We start from the raw sequence: 15668 nt of genomic DNA, 5'->3' as shown, positions 1-15668 counted from the left end.
GGCAGACCACTTGGGGGAGGGGCTGCTATCATGGTTAACCATCCTGAAGATATCACTGACATTTCCTAAGGCACTTTCCAGTGAGTTAAGTCTGAACATGCAGAGGGGTGACTGCATCTGGAAGACGTTTAAATTATAAAAAGTCATCAATAATGATATAAATAATGTCACTGTTAATGTGAGAACAAAGTTCAGTAATGAATGAAAATCTTCTTGAGCTAACTTGGTAACTTGCAGGATCAGCTTACTTTGCCCCGCAGGCAACAGTTGCTGATTCACTGAGGCTGATGGGATGAGAAGGTGCTGCTGCCAATCTCACAAAGACATCAAGATGAAAGGGACGGACATGTTCATTCCCAAGAGCTGTTGACAGCAGAACTGACTTCCAGGTCATGATGTGTAAGGATCATCCTCAGGGTCCAGACCTTTGCGGCATCCATACGGAAAACAGCTGGTCGTCGGCTCTCGTTCCACCCATCTTCTGTCACTCATCCCACTTAGCAATAGTTGACTCAGCTACATGAAGTGGACACTCCCCCTTCCCGCCAACCACAATCCCAGACAGTTTACTGTTATCTCAAGCTTACACCATCGATGGAAGCTGTGACAGTCTTGGATGATTGCAGGGTGACTGTGAAAGCTTACGTGCTGGATTTCTCACGTCATCTGTTTGTGAGAAATCCTCCTGTTGGTGGTATTTTCTTGGCCGCATGTTGAACTTGTACAATGAGTGACAGTGAGAGCTCAGATGCAAGCACATGCAGGGTTCCAGGTGGCACAATGGATGTGAAGAAGCGAGACAAATCAAGCCATATGTGTAGGAGGGTAGGGATGGGAAGACCACCAATTGCGTAGCAGTGAAGCGAAACATTACACATTAGCTTTGCTGGTTCACTGATAGGCCTTATTGAAGCAGCCCAGTTGAGTGATTCAGCTTGGTGACCCAGGACCCTTATCAGTGAGTATGTTTTGACCGCTGATCACTCAGAGGAGCCCCCGCAGGTTTCACATCTTATAAGCCCAAGGGGGTGAATACCTGTGATGCAGAAACACTGTTTAGACATGGTGTTAACTGAGTTACAGTGCTGTGGTGCAGCTGTGAAGCAGAGGCAGGTGTGAGGACCGGATCACCTACAGTTGGATCTGAGAGGACACACTGTCCCCATTAAACAGTGCAGGTGTGTGAATCTCTCCCACCTCCTTCTGCCTGTCTTTCTTTGTTACACCAAAAAAAATAAGCTGATATAACGGGTCCCAATAGTTACTTCCAGGTACTGGACATGGGTAAAGAAAGACCAGTATTTATTTTCCCTTTATGCTTTTCTTAATTTTGTTTAATTTAAATACATACACAAGAAGCATGAAGTAAATTAATAAATCATAAAGGAAAAACTCACAAACTAAACATATTTATTTGAAGCAGAATTCATTTTCGGTCCTTTTGTGAACCCTTGTGGAGGAGGCCAGCCACAGGTTGGGACAGTGTCTTGTTTATTCTATTAATATTAATTTACAGGCATAGTTACAGTATAAATAATTGTCTTCTTATTAGCATGAAGCTGCTTACAAGTGCAGTAAGTGTGGTGGACTGGAGTAGTGTGTCACAATATAGTTTTTTGGCATGGAAAGTGCCATGAAAAGCGCTATAAAAATAAAGTGTATTATTATTATTATTATATTGTGTTGCTAGGAGATTTGTTCCGATAAACAAATCGACATCTGTCTCTAAACATGTGTGTCCTTGCAGATTACTATTGCAAGCGTTGCTTCTATGAGTTGGTTGGCCACTAAGAGCTTTTGGGGATGAACACAAAAAACAATGGACACCAGGGTTTATTTTGACTTGTAAGATTTAGACTCATTTATGTAAAAGAAAGTCATTTGTCTTTTCTTCGATGGAAAGCCCTGTTCTGCCCTGAAGTTGTGATTTACGCAGCAAAAGGCCCCTCAGTAAAGAGAGGGAGCAGACGCACTGCTCAAGGGCTCCTCATTCATCTCCTCATCCCAAGGACACTGACAGCTGGCCTTCGTGACGGGACAATGACTTCGAGCTCCAGCAGAGAGATGCTGGCTTGCTAAGGGCCTTTTTCTCGCTCCAAAAGTCGACTCTCTGAAGGGGTTACAGTCTTAATCCTCCTCTATTCTCTATGGCATAAGGATTAAGTTAATACGCACACCTTCAGGTTAGGGACCAGAAGAAGATCCCTGCTCTGTGCTTGCCTGGCCGCTGTTTGCAAACAACATGCAGCCTTCCCTGCCCTTATTGGATAAAGTCCATTTTGACCAGAGGGTGACCACCCCTATTTCAAAGCCCTTTATGCAGAAAGAACAGATTGTTTGACTTGTCCCTTTGCACTTTATGAGTATGCATTTTGTTTCCACTTAACCCCTGATCAGGGTCATGATTCAGATAGAATTTGCATTAATTCACCATGAAAATATTGCAAGAGTTGTGTATACAAGCGCATAAACAGAGCGATTTCACAGCTCACACTGCTGACCCTCAAAGGGGGTTTGTTTGCTGCTGCTCAGCAGTATATAAATATTCAATTGCCTGTTAGCCACGGCTGCTGCTAATCCTAAGCAGAAGTTGCTGCCAAGTTGGAACATATTTGTGGGCAGCTGGATAATAAATCATAAGAGCTCGAACATAGAAAGATACCAAAGAGCTGGCTGTTTACGCCTTTTGTTCTAGAGTGATGATGGTTGTGACAGTGGGCTCGTGAGAGGGGAGAAATCCCACTAAGAACTTCAGGCTCTATATGGACTGTCTGTGCTCCGAAGAACAGCACCACTCTTGGCATAACAAAGCATTAACGGTCCATTTTACAGTGTAGTATTGATGTTTGTATTTAACCTTTGCAGATGTGCTCCTGAAGACACTTACAGTAGCTGCAACTGCCGTACATTTGAGGATTTGGCCAGGTGTTCCTAATGTTCTCTGTTTGTCATTGGACAGATTATGTGGGCACTTTTTTCTCACGATTATGCAAGAAAACGTCATGAAACTTAACAAAGGAATAATTGACATCTAAATGAAAGATGGGTTTGGTCAGAGAAAAGGCGCCGAAAGTATGGGGGAAGGAAATTGGGAAGGGGCCATTGGCTTTATAACCCTGGACCAATGTGGCAATGCATCTGTAATCCCATCAAGATTCATAGGCAATATTTAAATGACTCACTTTACAAATTTGTTCATGGTCCAAAACTAATTCTGCTTTGACCAAAAAGCAGAAAAATAAATGAATTGTTACTATTCACAATGTCATAAAGAGCTTAACATGAAGATCTTTAACCAAGACAGATAATTATTAACAGTCTCAAACACTAAAAGGAAAATGTTGTGCTTACTCCTCTTACTTCTACTTTTTCACTACTCAATAATTCACTCAAATGTTTATTGGCTTAAGCAAGTGGATACTGGTATGTTGTGTAAGTGGAAACAGGTGTCCAGGGCTGTGGCTGGTATAGAGACGTTCACAGTGTGTCTGTATCTGTGCATGTGGCGTATTTCCCATATCTTCTTTCTGTGCATATCTACTGTGCCTGTCCACATGCTCTTAACTTAATAAAGAATAGAACTTTGACAAATTGTTCCATGATCTTAATTCTCTACCCATGATACTGTACGTGTAATGGGAGACGTCAAAATAATGTTTACAATAGCCTACTTATATTATTTTTGCAATAGCGACACAGATAGACCACACATTCCACAGAGACACAAACATTATGGGGACACTAAGGGCATTGTGGCATATTTTTGTGGCATTCAGAGTCATAAATTGGCGCCTGCTCTCACACCGCCTCTGTCAATCATGTGGGATAAGTGAGCATGCATTTGCTGAAGAACTGTCAGACACAATAACATGTTTACTCTGTGGAAAGTAAAATCCATTGGGTTTGTGTCACTGAAAGACTTGTGATTGGTTCTTTTTTTCTACTGAGTCAGCAGGAAATATATTGTTTTCAAACTTTATCTGTAAAGAAAAGATTTGGGGGAATTGTTGATTCCCATCAGCAGTGATTTATCCCTTATTCTTGCATATTGAAAAATGTATATCTGTGAGCTGCGGCTGCCAGATAACTCTTTTGAATAAGCGACTCTGCTGAAGCAGTTGAAGGTTATGTCACCTTGTCGAGGGCACCCAACAGTAAGGGGAGGGAGGAGGGAAAGTTTTACTTTGTAAAGACACTGGCACTTCCTTTGTTATGAAGCATGTAACTTTGCATTTCTTTATACACCATCGTAAGCTGGTATCCAAAGCAAAGTAGGCTATGGAGCAAGGCAGTGTTTTAACGATTGGTCAAATGATCTAGCATGGTACACCCATAAACACTTTCAGACTCTTGACTGGCAGTTATTCAATAATCATAGCAGCAGAACCAAAGGTATATTGTTTTTTATTTCATACATGCTTCTTCCCGCTCAAGCCTGTTTACTGCTTAAGCCACATTACAACTCAACAGCCATCAGTTCAGTCCACATTTTGGTGTGTTATGCTAATAGCCGATAATGTCGATGATCATTTATATAATGATATGATAAAACTTGTAATGATAATTTGAGCCTAATGTCGAGCTGAAGGGGCGGAATAAGGAGATCTGGTAAGCTCACATATTTTTTATTTAACAGCAATTGTTCTAGTTTCTATTGAGCCTCTAGCGTTTTATCAGAAAGTAGATCATTATCAATTGTTTGGCTAACTGGCTTTACTATTATTAATTTCCTTAAATTATGAGCAACAAGGCAGTATTTATGACTCATTAAACATATTTAAACCAAACAAGACAATTAAAAAGCATTGGTGGTCGTCTTTAAAAAAGGGGTTTGTGGCTCAAATCTTTAGAGACAGCTTTTAATTGAAAACACCTCTCCATCTATGTACCTGTGTTTTACATTACCGTACCCTCTCTCTCCAGGTATCAGTGGAATCTATGGAATGCCTAAACGACTTGTTGAGGATATTATAGGATTGCCTTCATCCATCTGTAATCCCACTGAGATAACATGTGTCCAAACATATCTCATATGATATAAAGAATAGCTCCATTCATCTTCTCAATGAGAGGAATTCTGTGTTAGGCTCGAACCTCCTTCTGCTGACGAGAGTATCCATCAGTGGTCCTTAAGACATGAGTAGCAAACAGACATGGCTCAGATCCAGGTGGAACTTGATTTCTGATTGCGCCGAACACACTTCAGGCTCGGTCTGGCTTAAGGCACAATATCAATTAATCAACCAATCAATGTTTATTTATATAGCCCAATATCACAAATGTTACATTTGTCTCAATGGACTTTACAGTTTGTACAGAATATGAATACAACACCCTCTGGTTTTCACCAGTCTGGACACTCGTGCACAATTTGGTGAATTTTTTATATATGTTCAGGGGCTCAAAAATGCTTTCAAAATGGAAAAATAAAAGATAAAATAATAATAATCCTATGGGTATCAATTATGCGAGTTGTAGTGACGTGTGCGGGCTACCTGCCGTCATCCTTTGGGCCCCTTTTTCTGTGCTTTTGCCCGTTGTGTGTTTTGCAGGGTTGTCACAACCCTAATAAAGAAGCTGGAGCTGTGGAGGGCCGCTTTAATCCACAGTGAAATCAGAGCGGCCTCTGTTACCAAGCTTTGTTTATTACTCAGGGGATTAAGGTATTGCTCGGTTAAGAACAACTTTGATCATGACTGCTGACTTCTAGAAAGGACAAAGGCTTGAGCTTAAGCCAAGGCAACAATTACGAGCCGACAGAGGGTCATTAGACCGAGGGCTGCTGCCCACGTTCCAGACCGCCCCCTAACACACACACACACACACACACACACACACACACACACACACACACACACACACACACACACACACACACACACACACACACACACACACACACACACACACACACACACACACACACACACACACACACACACACACACACACACACACACACACACACACACACACACACACACACACACACACACACACACACACACACACCAGGACCTTTGATAACATCAAACCCACTTCCACTTCTCCAAGCTTTGCCACAATCACGCCAAGCAAGGCTGCCTAAGAACCACTTGGGTGGACTCTATTGAGCTCCAGCTTTCCCCACCACTAAAGAAGACAGGAGTGGCCCGACAGGAAATGTCCAGGGTGGGCCAGAGTGGGAGGCTTTGAGCCCCAGGGTGGTAAGGTCTATGGAGAGCTGCTTGGATCTGGTTCAAATGAGATTGTATCTCTCTTTACTTTGCTTATTGATTTACCCAGGGGACAGTCAATCTACCCAAAATAGGTGCAGGATGGGTTGTGTTATTTTAGTTTATTACAATTTCACTGTAAATATAAATTCCATTCATCCTAAACACGTAAGTATTGATGTTAAACTTCAGAAGTTTGCAAAACTTAATTGTGTTCTTTAACTGTCACACTGATTTTATGGAGGTATCAAAATTATTTCGAACACAAATCTGTACAGCGGTTTGGAGCAGATACATGAGAGTGATACTGTTTCAAATCAGCTTCTCTCCAGTGGGATCTTGTCTTAGCATCTTTGTGACCTATTTGTTTTGCTTTGTGGAAAGCTACAGTTACACACATTCTGAGGAAAGAAAATCAAAGACAACTTCCCTTTTCGTCTACTCTCTGGACGTCATAATATGTGTGTGACAGTCAAATTGTAGCATGAAACTGACAGGCGGTTCTTTGACCCGTCCAGTCCTTCCTGCCCTGTTGACCCCGGTCCCGATGTAAGAGTAATGTAACTCACCAAATGTCTGCAAGGTCAGAGCACGGTCAATGTACCTTTAAACATGGAAGCTGAAAGGATTGCAGGGCCACGTTTTGTTAAAAGCCTGATAACATTTGACTTTTATTAGAGTGGTGAGGGTCAGGCCACTGTCATACTGGCTCTCAGTCTTTATTCACTGGGTCAGGACAGTGAAAAGCGTGGAATAAAACCTGCTTTCATGTTTTTCTTCAAGATTAGCTTGTGCAAAGTAGAGATGGCTAGATCTTAAACTGCCACCAGCTGTGTTGAGTTCAAGACATCCTGCCAAGTTTGCTTGCTAATCAACCAGCGTACAGAGCATGTTTCTTTTGTTAAATATGCTTGTGTAAGATGTGTAGTCTCTCATAAATCTTTGAGTCGCCTATCAAAATTCCGACTCAGCACTGTTTGTCAGTGAATACGCAGCCCTGATATAATCAACAACACTCCCTTTGGGTCTGATTATGCCACAAAATGATTCAATCCCAACACTCGCTCTGGAATTATTGCTTTCAGATGGCCAAGCACCATCAATCCCCATACCAAGCACTTATATTGTTCATATCAACAGGAAAACAGTTCGGCAGCGACCCACAGTATATTTTTATTAAACTGCGACACGACTGGCAGGGAAAATGTAAATAGAAAAGGGCTGTATTTACTGTACCAGGGTCTCCCACAGAAGCCACAAAAGCTGACAGTTTGGCAAAATGTGGAGGTAAATAAATACATTGTTTTATGACAGCAGTTCATCAACAACTACATGAGTTAATATATTGCAATAGTTAGTGAAAAAATTGCGGATTTTTGGTGCAATCATTTGAAGCATCAGTATGCTTTAACAAAGGTGATGAACAGTCTATGAAACACAATCCTCCGGCACGTTGCATCTGAAATGTCTTTGCATCTTGCCCTTTTCTCTGGTGGGTCCAACAGTACAACATGAGAGGCTGCATTTCGATAAATGGCCGTTCTGTTTAAATCTATTCCCTTATAAACAGATAATTAAATACGCTTTTTCAAAAGACCTTTCTCAGAGTGTCTCAAACCGAAAGCAGAGAATAGAAAAACAGATATTTAAAGCATGCAAACACAGCATGTCAACATGTATAGAGGCTAGCCAGCAGAACTCAATAAATGTTCGCTCTCTGATCTAATGCTCTCCATAAAATCCTTCCTGCATTTGGTCATTAACTGATCTGATTGCTGTTTTTCCATTTCTGCCACTTCCTATCACTGTATCCCATAAACTCCACAATCTGCTGTAGAAAATACTACATGGGAAAAACTTGAGTGCAGAGGCCTTGGCTTGCACTGTAGAACCCAAAAGTTTGCAAGCCTTTACAAACATGTCAAATTTGATTGCATTTTGAGTATCCTAAGAGCTGTAATCTTTGACACTATCCAAAGAAAAACACCAATTTACTTTCATTCGCCCTAGGCTGATTTTGGAACCATAGGCGATATTTAGTCAAGGCTTTTGGGAATGTTATCACAAACACAGCACGCTGAGAGTTTATAAAACCTCTGCGATCCCTAGATTATCCTTGAACTCTGTTACCTGTGGTTAGTAAACTATACTTGGCAGCCATGGATGACACTCTATTATTGTTATTCCAGATTAGAGAGGGATTTTATTCATTTTCTGTAATTTATAAGTTTTTACTATAAATGGCAGGTGAAGTCGAGAATTTAATTTGAGATTCATTGCAATGCTCATGTGACCAGAATCCAATATCTATTCCATGAAGAAACTAAGGATATTTTTGGAAGTGTTTGCAGTGAACTGATCCTGCTGCACAGGGGGTGTTTCTCAATCGCGAGGATATTGGCTTCCAAGCCAATATTTCAAGGATGCTACGTCATCAAGTGGCGCAGCAGGACCGTTCCAATGTCCAGCAGACTTGGAATTCCACAGAGGCCGCGTCTTTGGTTTGGGGGAAATTTCGAGACTGCACATGGGTGGACTTCGCATCCTTCAAGTCCCCACAATGCTTTGCACATGGACCAATTTCCCCAAATCTGTGGCGGAAAATGTAAGGCAGGGCCTCTCATATGACGCACACCTGCACACTTGCTAGCCTGTTCCACTCTTCGTTTTCCGAATGCCAGGAAGGATTCTTGCCTAGCTTCTGAAGGAAGTGACTCGGAAGACATGTGCTACCAAGCAAGCGTACTCGCGATTGAGAAACGGCCTGGGTGTTTCTCAATCGCGACTAAAGCTGCTCCAGAGCCACTATTTCAAGCACACTACGTCATCGAGTGCCGCCGAAGTACTGTTCCAATGTCCAGCATACTAGAAAACTACCGAGCCAGGCGTACTTTGTTTGGAGAAAACAGGGGCCGTTTCTCAATCTCGAGGATACTGGCTTCCAAGCCAATATTTCAAGGATGCTACATCATCGAGTGCCGCCGAAGGACTGTTCCAATCTCCAGCATACTTGGAATTCCACAGAGGCCGCGTCCTTGGTTTGGGGGACATTTCGAGGCTGCACATGGATAGACTTCACGTCCTTAAAATCCCCACAATGCTTTGCGCACGGACCAATTTCAAAAACCCTTGCGGAGAATGGCTGAACCGACGCAGCACACATTTAAATGTAAGTATGTAGTGGCGTAGAACATGTGTTGTTAAATATGTTACTTTTTTACATTTGTTTGTTATCACCAAAAAAGTGTTCCGTGAAAGTAAAGCAAGTTCATAATTAGATAGACATCGTGAGGTATTTATTTTCGGTACAGTTTATGTTGAAACCGTTAGAGAGAGTGGCACACGTGTTAGCCTGTTCCGTTCTTCTTCGTTTTCCGAGGCCGTGGCTTGGAAGTATACTTGATTCGTTTCTGATGGAAGTGACTTGGAAGTACGCGACTACCAAGCCAGCATCCTCGCGATTGAGAAACACCCACAGTCTCTAGCATGAAATATTCGGCAGTGATGTTTCTGGATAATGTTTTTTTCAAACAGGGGATTTCTCTTCATTCATTCTCTTCATACTTTTCCACCCCCTCTATCTCTCCCTCTATTGGCAAACATGCAATGTAAAAGTGTAGTGTATCATTAGATCAGCATTGCTTCCAAGGCTTCTGCCCCCATGACATGGCATCACTCTTATCGGAGAAAACGCTGCATTCCACTGCAGGCCAGATGGAGTCACATTATTCAATTCTCCATCAGTAAGATTTACTATTGCGCCCACTATCTCTTTGATTTGTAGGGAAACTCCACTTTCAAATTCTTCCATTTACCTCTGCTACCTCTGGCGCAACACAAGGCTAAACTATGTTGATGAATATGTTTAGTGTTGACTTTTGCACTTCCCTGTCAGAAATATTCTGTAATAATCTGTCTTGTTTAAAGATCCCATCAGACTTGGCAATTATTCACTAACAGGAAGACTAGGTCACATCATGTCTCGGTATTAATATATTGTTTAGAAAATATGTATTTCTGTGATTTGATTCTGCATGTGACAAACGCCATTCACTGATACAAGTATTTACTAAAACTATTCTGGCCAGTTGATCTATATATTTCTACCGATTCAAGTCCATCTACTTTATGTCCATAAGGATTACACCTCTCTTGACTTTCTTTTTTTTACTGAGCTAACACTTAATGCTAAAGAACAGTATGCCTCATTAGTAAAAACGAGTCACACCTGATGGCTTTCTGTTGGACTTCAAACCGCTGCTCACTAATTGGTAGTGGAGTTTATAAAGGAGTGTGTTTTAAGGGTGCCTCTTCTTTCCTTCCCGAGGCCTGAGACTGCATGCACCTCACTTTATAAATACAGAAAAAGAGTAGAAAATAGTAGAAAGATGTTCAATAGTTGCATATTTAATTAATTTCTAATGCTCATACATCAGGTCATGCAAGAAGTTTCTTCATTTACTCAAATGGGATATCTTACTGTTCTTTTTTCTGTTGGGCTAAGGACCAACAAACTATCTTCTTTCAGTCTTTTTATGCTGCCAACTTGCTTTTTTCCGTCTTTTAACTTTACCCACTAACAAAACAGAGAAGCTTCAGTATTTGAGGAATGTTTGGCGAGGTCGATGCTGCAGCCCGATTACAACCCATGAGTTAAGGAGCACGAGGATTACAAGGAACTGACAGAACGGCCTTCTTCCTGCATTTAATTAAATCCCCCTTTCTGTCTCTCTTTGTGTCCACGGACAGCCAAGTCTGTGCTGCCACGGACAGGGCACCATACCAGAGTGCTGTAAGCTGTTTAACCTACAGGAATGAGTCACAGCTGAATAGAAAGGATGACCCCCTTTTTCTGGTCACCATATCCTTCTCAAAAATCATTTGAAGTTAAGCTCTGTGTTGAATGAATCTCTGCTCTGCAAAGATAAGACATACCTTACACAGGAGGCCTTTTGACGACCTCTTTGTACTGTAGGTTTGGGGAGGAAAATGAAATGGAATAAAACTGTATTTAAAGCCTGTTCAGCTTTTCTGAGATTATAAAAGTATAATACATTTTGAATAATATATATAATCAATATACAATTGATTTTCTTTTTTCATGTAATTCTTTTTTGGAAGGAGGCCAGGTCTTTTCTCCCTATTGCTAGAGAAGATACACTTCAAATGTAGTTATCCTGATTTTTCTTTTAAGTAAAGAATTCTAGGGAATTTCTATGCAATAATTCATGAAAAGTAATTTGTATTTTGTAGAGCTTCTAAAATAATGCTCCATCTGGAAACCATTGATAATGTGTTTGAAAGCTATCCCATTTCTCTTCAATATATTATTTGACATGAAACTATGTTTATGAATGTAAAAACGAAATTCCATTGTTTTCCAAAACAAAACAAAAGTCAAATCCTGAATGTCTTTAAGCAGTAAGATTGAAAGGGTTGGATAACGTTGAACCTGATACAGACTAATCTCTGGAAAGGCTCCATTCTTGTCGTCCTCACAATAAACACAGGAACAGACACTGGCCAAACACTTTAAAGCACTGGGAGAAGAACAATCACTTTTAGAATTACTGGTTTCCTTTTGGCTTATCCCCTTTGCTGAGGAATTTCTTGCATGTAAATGGTTGTTTGCGCGGATTTGATGAGTTCGGACCACACCCCACCATCGCACAAGCTAAACTGTCTAGTATCACTCGTCAAAATCCCTGCGACCTTATCACCAAACCAAGAACACAGCCCTTCTATTGCTCTGTCAGATTAGACAGACAGATTTATCTCTCCAATGTGAGGAGGTTTTTGATGTCTTGATCTTTTCTCACATTTCACCCCACATCAAAGGCTTTAAGCTAGTCAAAAGAAGCTGGACAATATGGCGTCCTGTCTTCATGTGAGCTAATCCAAGCCAGGCGGAAGCAGAACAGAGGGATGAAGACTGATGGTATTGCCAGACCATAACACCAGACAGCGCTGCGGAGCCTGCATACGCCGGCAATGGATTCAGACTTTTTGTTTAAAAACCTGTCACTGTGCTATATTACATCCACTTTTATGTTTGTCTTATGATTTGAGTGCGCTTTGTTGATTTGTGCTCGTCTCATTGTTCAGTAAATATTTTCACTTGTTATCTTTAATAGTCCCATGCTCACATAAATTCATAACTTAGATAACCTCATATAACTGTGATAAAATGTAATGATAAATGTTTAATCCAAACAGAACTGTCAAGCACTTGACAAAAAGAGAATAAGACTCAAGTGCTGAGAATTATTGTTGGATAGAACCTATGTCAAAGATTATTTGAAAAAATTACCATCATGATTGCAAATACAGCATGTACGTATGCAAAGCCTACTAGTTAGAGCGGAGTAGGACTCCTAACATTTCCCTGTGTGTGATTTTTATTTATTTTTGCTGTTGTAATTTATTGTCTTCTGTTTGCTATTGTAGTAAAGTGTTTTTATTGTATGTACAGCACTTTGGCTCGACCAAAAATCGTTTTAAAAATATGCTATATAAATAAAATTTGATTTGATTTGAAAGCCACAATTTTCATTTCTGTTGATGTATGGATTTGATCAAATAAAAATAGGTAAATAAATTGCCTTCTTGCTTCTCCAACCCCACAAACTTGAGTGGTCTCAATGTTCAGCTTTCAGCTTTCAGCTTTCAGCAAGTTAGCATATACGTTTGTTTCCCAAAATGCCGAACTTCTTCTTCAACTGATTTTGTTCATTTGAATCAAATCATAAGTTAATTGAAAGGGATCAGTTAATTCTAGGTCCCTTGCACCATATCCCCCTCTTAATATGTGGTTAAAACTTGTGGCTTTTTCAAGCTATGCATCTTTTAACTTGTCTGAATTTATAAGACTTTAAGTCACATTAGGGTTTGGACGGCTGGATTTGAGTTTGGGTAAAGTTCTCAAAGGTCTTGTAAATATGCAACTATTGAACATCTTTCTACTCTTTTTCTGTATTTATAAAGTGAGGTGCATGCAGTCTCAGGTCTCAGGAAGGAAAGAAGAGGCACCCTTAAAACACACTCCTTTATAAACTCCACTACCAATTAGTGGGCAGCGGTTTGAAGTCCAACAGAAAGCCATCAGGTGTGACTCGTTTTTACTAATGAGGCATACTGTTCTGTAGCATTAAGTGTTAGCTCAGTAAAAAAAGAAAGTCAAGAGAGGTGTAATCCTTATGGACATAAAGTAAATGTCAACATTCACATTAGGGAAGACTGCCTAAAAAAAACAAAGGTTTTACTGTGTGTAAGCTTAAGCCTACCTAAATCACTTTCACTTTTAATGACCTTCCTATTTTAAAGAGCACCAAGTTCTGGCATTCCACTGTTTTTAGAAACAACACGTGGTGTAATGTTTTTAAACTTAAACATGATGGTATATAGACTTTATTAAGTACCACATCTACATTTTGATGGGATTCTTTCAGCTGGTCTGCCCCAGACTCTTGAGTTCAACAGACCTTACAAACGTGGGTTGTCAACGTGATAAAATGGTCAATTTTTCATTTCACTGAGTCAAGCTGCTATTTCCCACCTCCAGCTGTGCAATGATTTACAACCTGGTACTATTTATATTTTGACCCGTCTGACGAGCATGTATTTAAGCTTGTTCAACAGTAATTTCAGCCGATTTACAAGCTTTTTAATCACAGGCTTCCTGATTTATGCTCTCACGCCCTCTATCAAAAACCCCACCTTTCACCTCATCAATGATTGTGCTGTTGTTTTTGTTATTGTTGTTGTTGTTGTTGTGATTGTTGTTGTTGTCTTATATGCTTCACAGCTTGACATAGTGTAATTAAAGATCTGTATTGGTAATGTACAGTAAAGTTGTGTTTAAAAGTGTAACATAAAACATAAAAAAGCTATAATTAAATCAGCAGCAGAGGTAGAAAAGCAAAAAAGGCAAATTATGGGAAAACAAGGACACAAAGAGGTCTTTATATTTTAAATGCGGTTTTACACTACAGTTCTGAGTTAGACAAAAACATGGTGGATGAAAGTCACAAAATTCAGAATCACTGAGCCAAAGATAGGCTTTATTATAACACCCAGGTCTGGCAGTAATGTTAGCGAAGGGGAATAGGGAAATGAGGCCCTGGAACAAATGGGACACTTCATCTGTGGTGGAATAACTGTTCATTGGTCATAAAAACATAGTGCAGACCACATGATGACCTCCAGCTAAGGACAAATGGCCTAATCTTTGAAGAAATCTAAAAAAAAGTGTGTGTTCATTCTCCCCAGCTGTTGAACAAACGTAGTTTTAACAGAGTTTCTAGAATTGGCTTTGAAGGGTAAACAAAAATGTTTTTACAAAATAATTATAAAAGGGATGGTTTTGGTTAAACCTACACATGTAGAGAATGTAGCTTTCCTGATTGAACTTAATTATAAACAGCCACATGACATTAAGTTAATGGAGTGTTATTAGTGTCCGGAGCTTATGGTCAACCCCAAAATGTCTCTCTTAAATATCCTCCTCTGTTTTAATTGGCTAGTACGTCCAGAGAACAGATGCCCTGCAGCCATAAAAAGGAAAAAGGAAACAAAAACACTCCTTCTCAGTTGTTTAAACTTGAACTCCGGCAGGCTGCTGGGAGGTAGGTTTTGGGGTCATCGGTGCCGGAGTGATTTTCTATATGCAACGCCTCCCTACATACATCAAAGATCTGAGCATCAGCAGATAACTGGTCAACCCCGGTGAGCAAAAACAGCTGGGCCAGAGCAAAACAAAGATGATATAAGTGGCTTCCTCCTCGGTGGCGTCAATAAGCCCCAGCCTATATTGTTTTTGAAGAGTAGCGTCCCCTTCTTCCACCAGCACCACCAAAACCAGACAATTTAGAGACCCATGTAATGCAAGAGGAAATATAAACGGTGATCTCTTGAACCCTGTCAAAAGTAAAAGGTCTGTTTTTTGTCTCTACCACCATTTTGGGGGAGTGGTGGGAGTGACTTTAAGTTGCATTGGCTGTGATCTGTTAAAGCATTCAATATCAGCAAGGGAGAAAGCTTGAAGTATAATGGAGCTACATACAAAGGATGTACATGTGAAAAGATTTGCCCTCCAAGTTTTACAAATGGTGTCCTTGGTCTTCTGAGGCCTGTGTGGAAGTTATGGAGAGCTAAAGTCAGGCCATAGATGACAACCTCTGCCATGTCAATGAACCCAACAGTACTCTACAAAATGCTAAAACAGTTCCTGAAACAAATGTACACAACTCTAAACTTCTCATGTGGATAGACACAAAAGCCACATAAAGATTCTTCTCAAATGACATACTGAGCAAAACAGGCTGCGGTTACTGCAGACCTTACATATGGACAGAAGATCTTTTCTTTTAAGTACATTTTCCTGGACAGTACCCAAGGTGGAGGTAAACATTTTTTACAATTTCCCATTGGATTTATCTGACAGTGCTCCAGGCC

The sequence above is a fragment of the Notothenia rossii genome (genome assembly GCF_949606895.1).
Source record: "Notothenia rossii genome assembly, chromosome: 5".
Lineage (NCBI taxonomy): Eukaryota > Metazoa > Chordata > Actinopteri > Perciformes > Nototheniidae > Notothenia > Notothenia rossii.
This window is presented reverse-complemented; position numbering follows the sequence as displayed.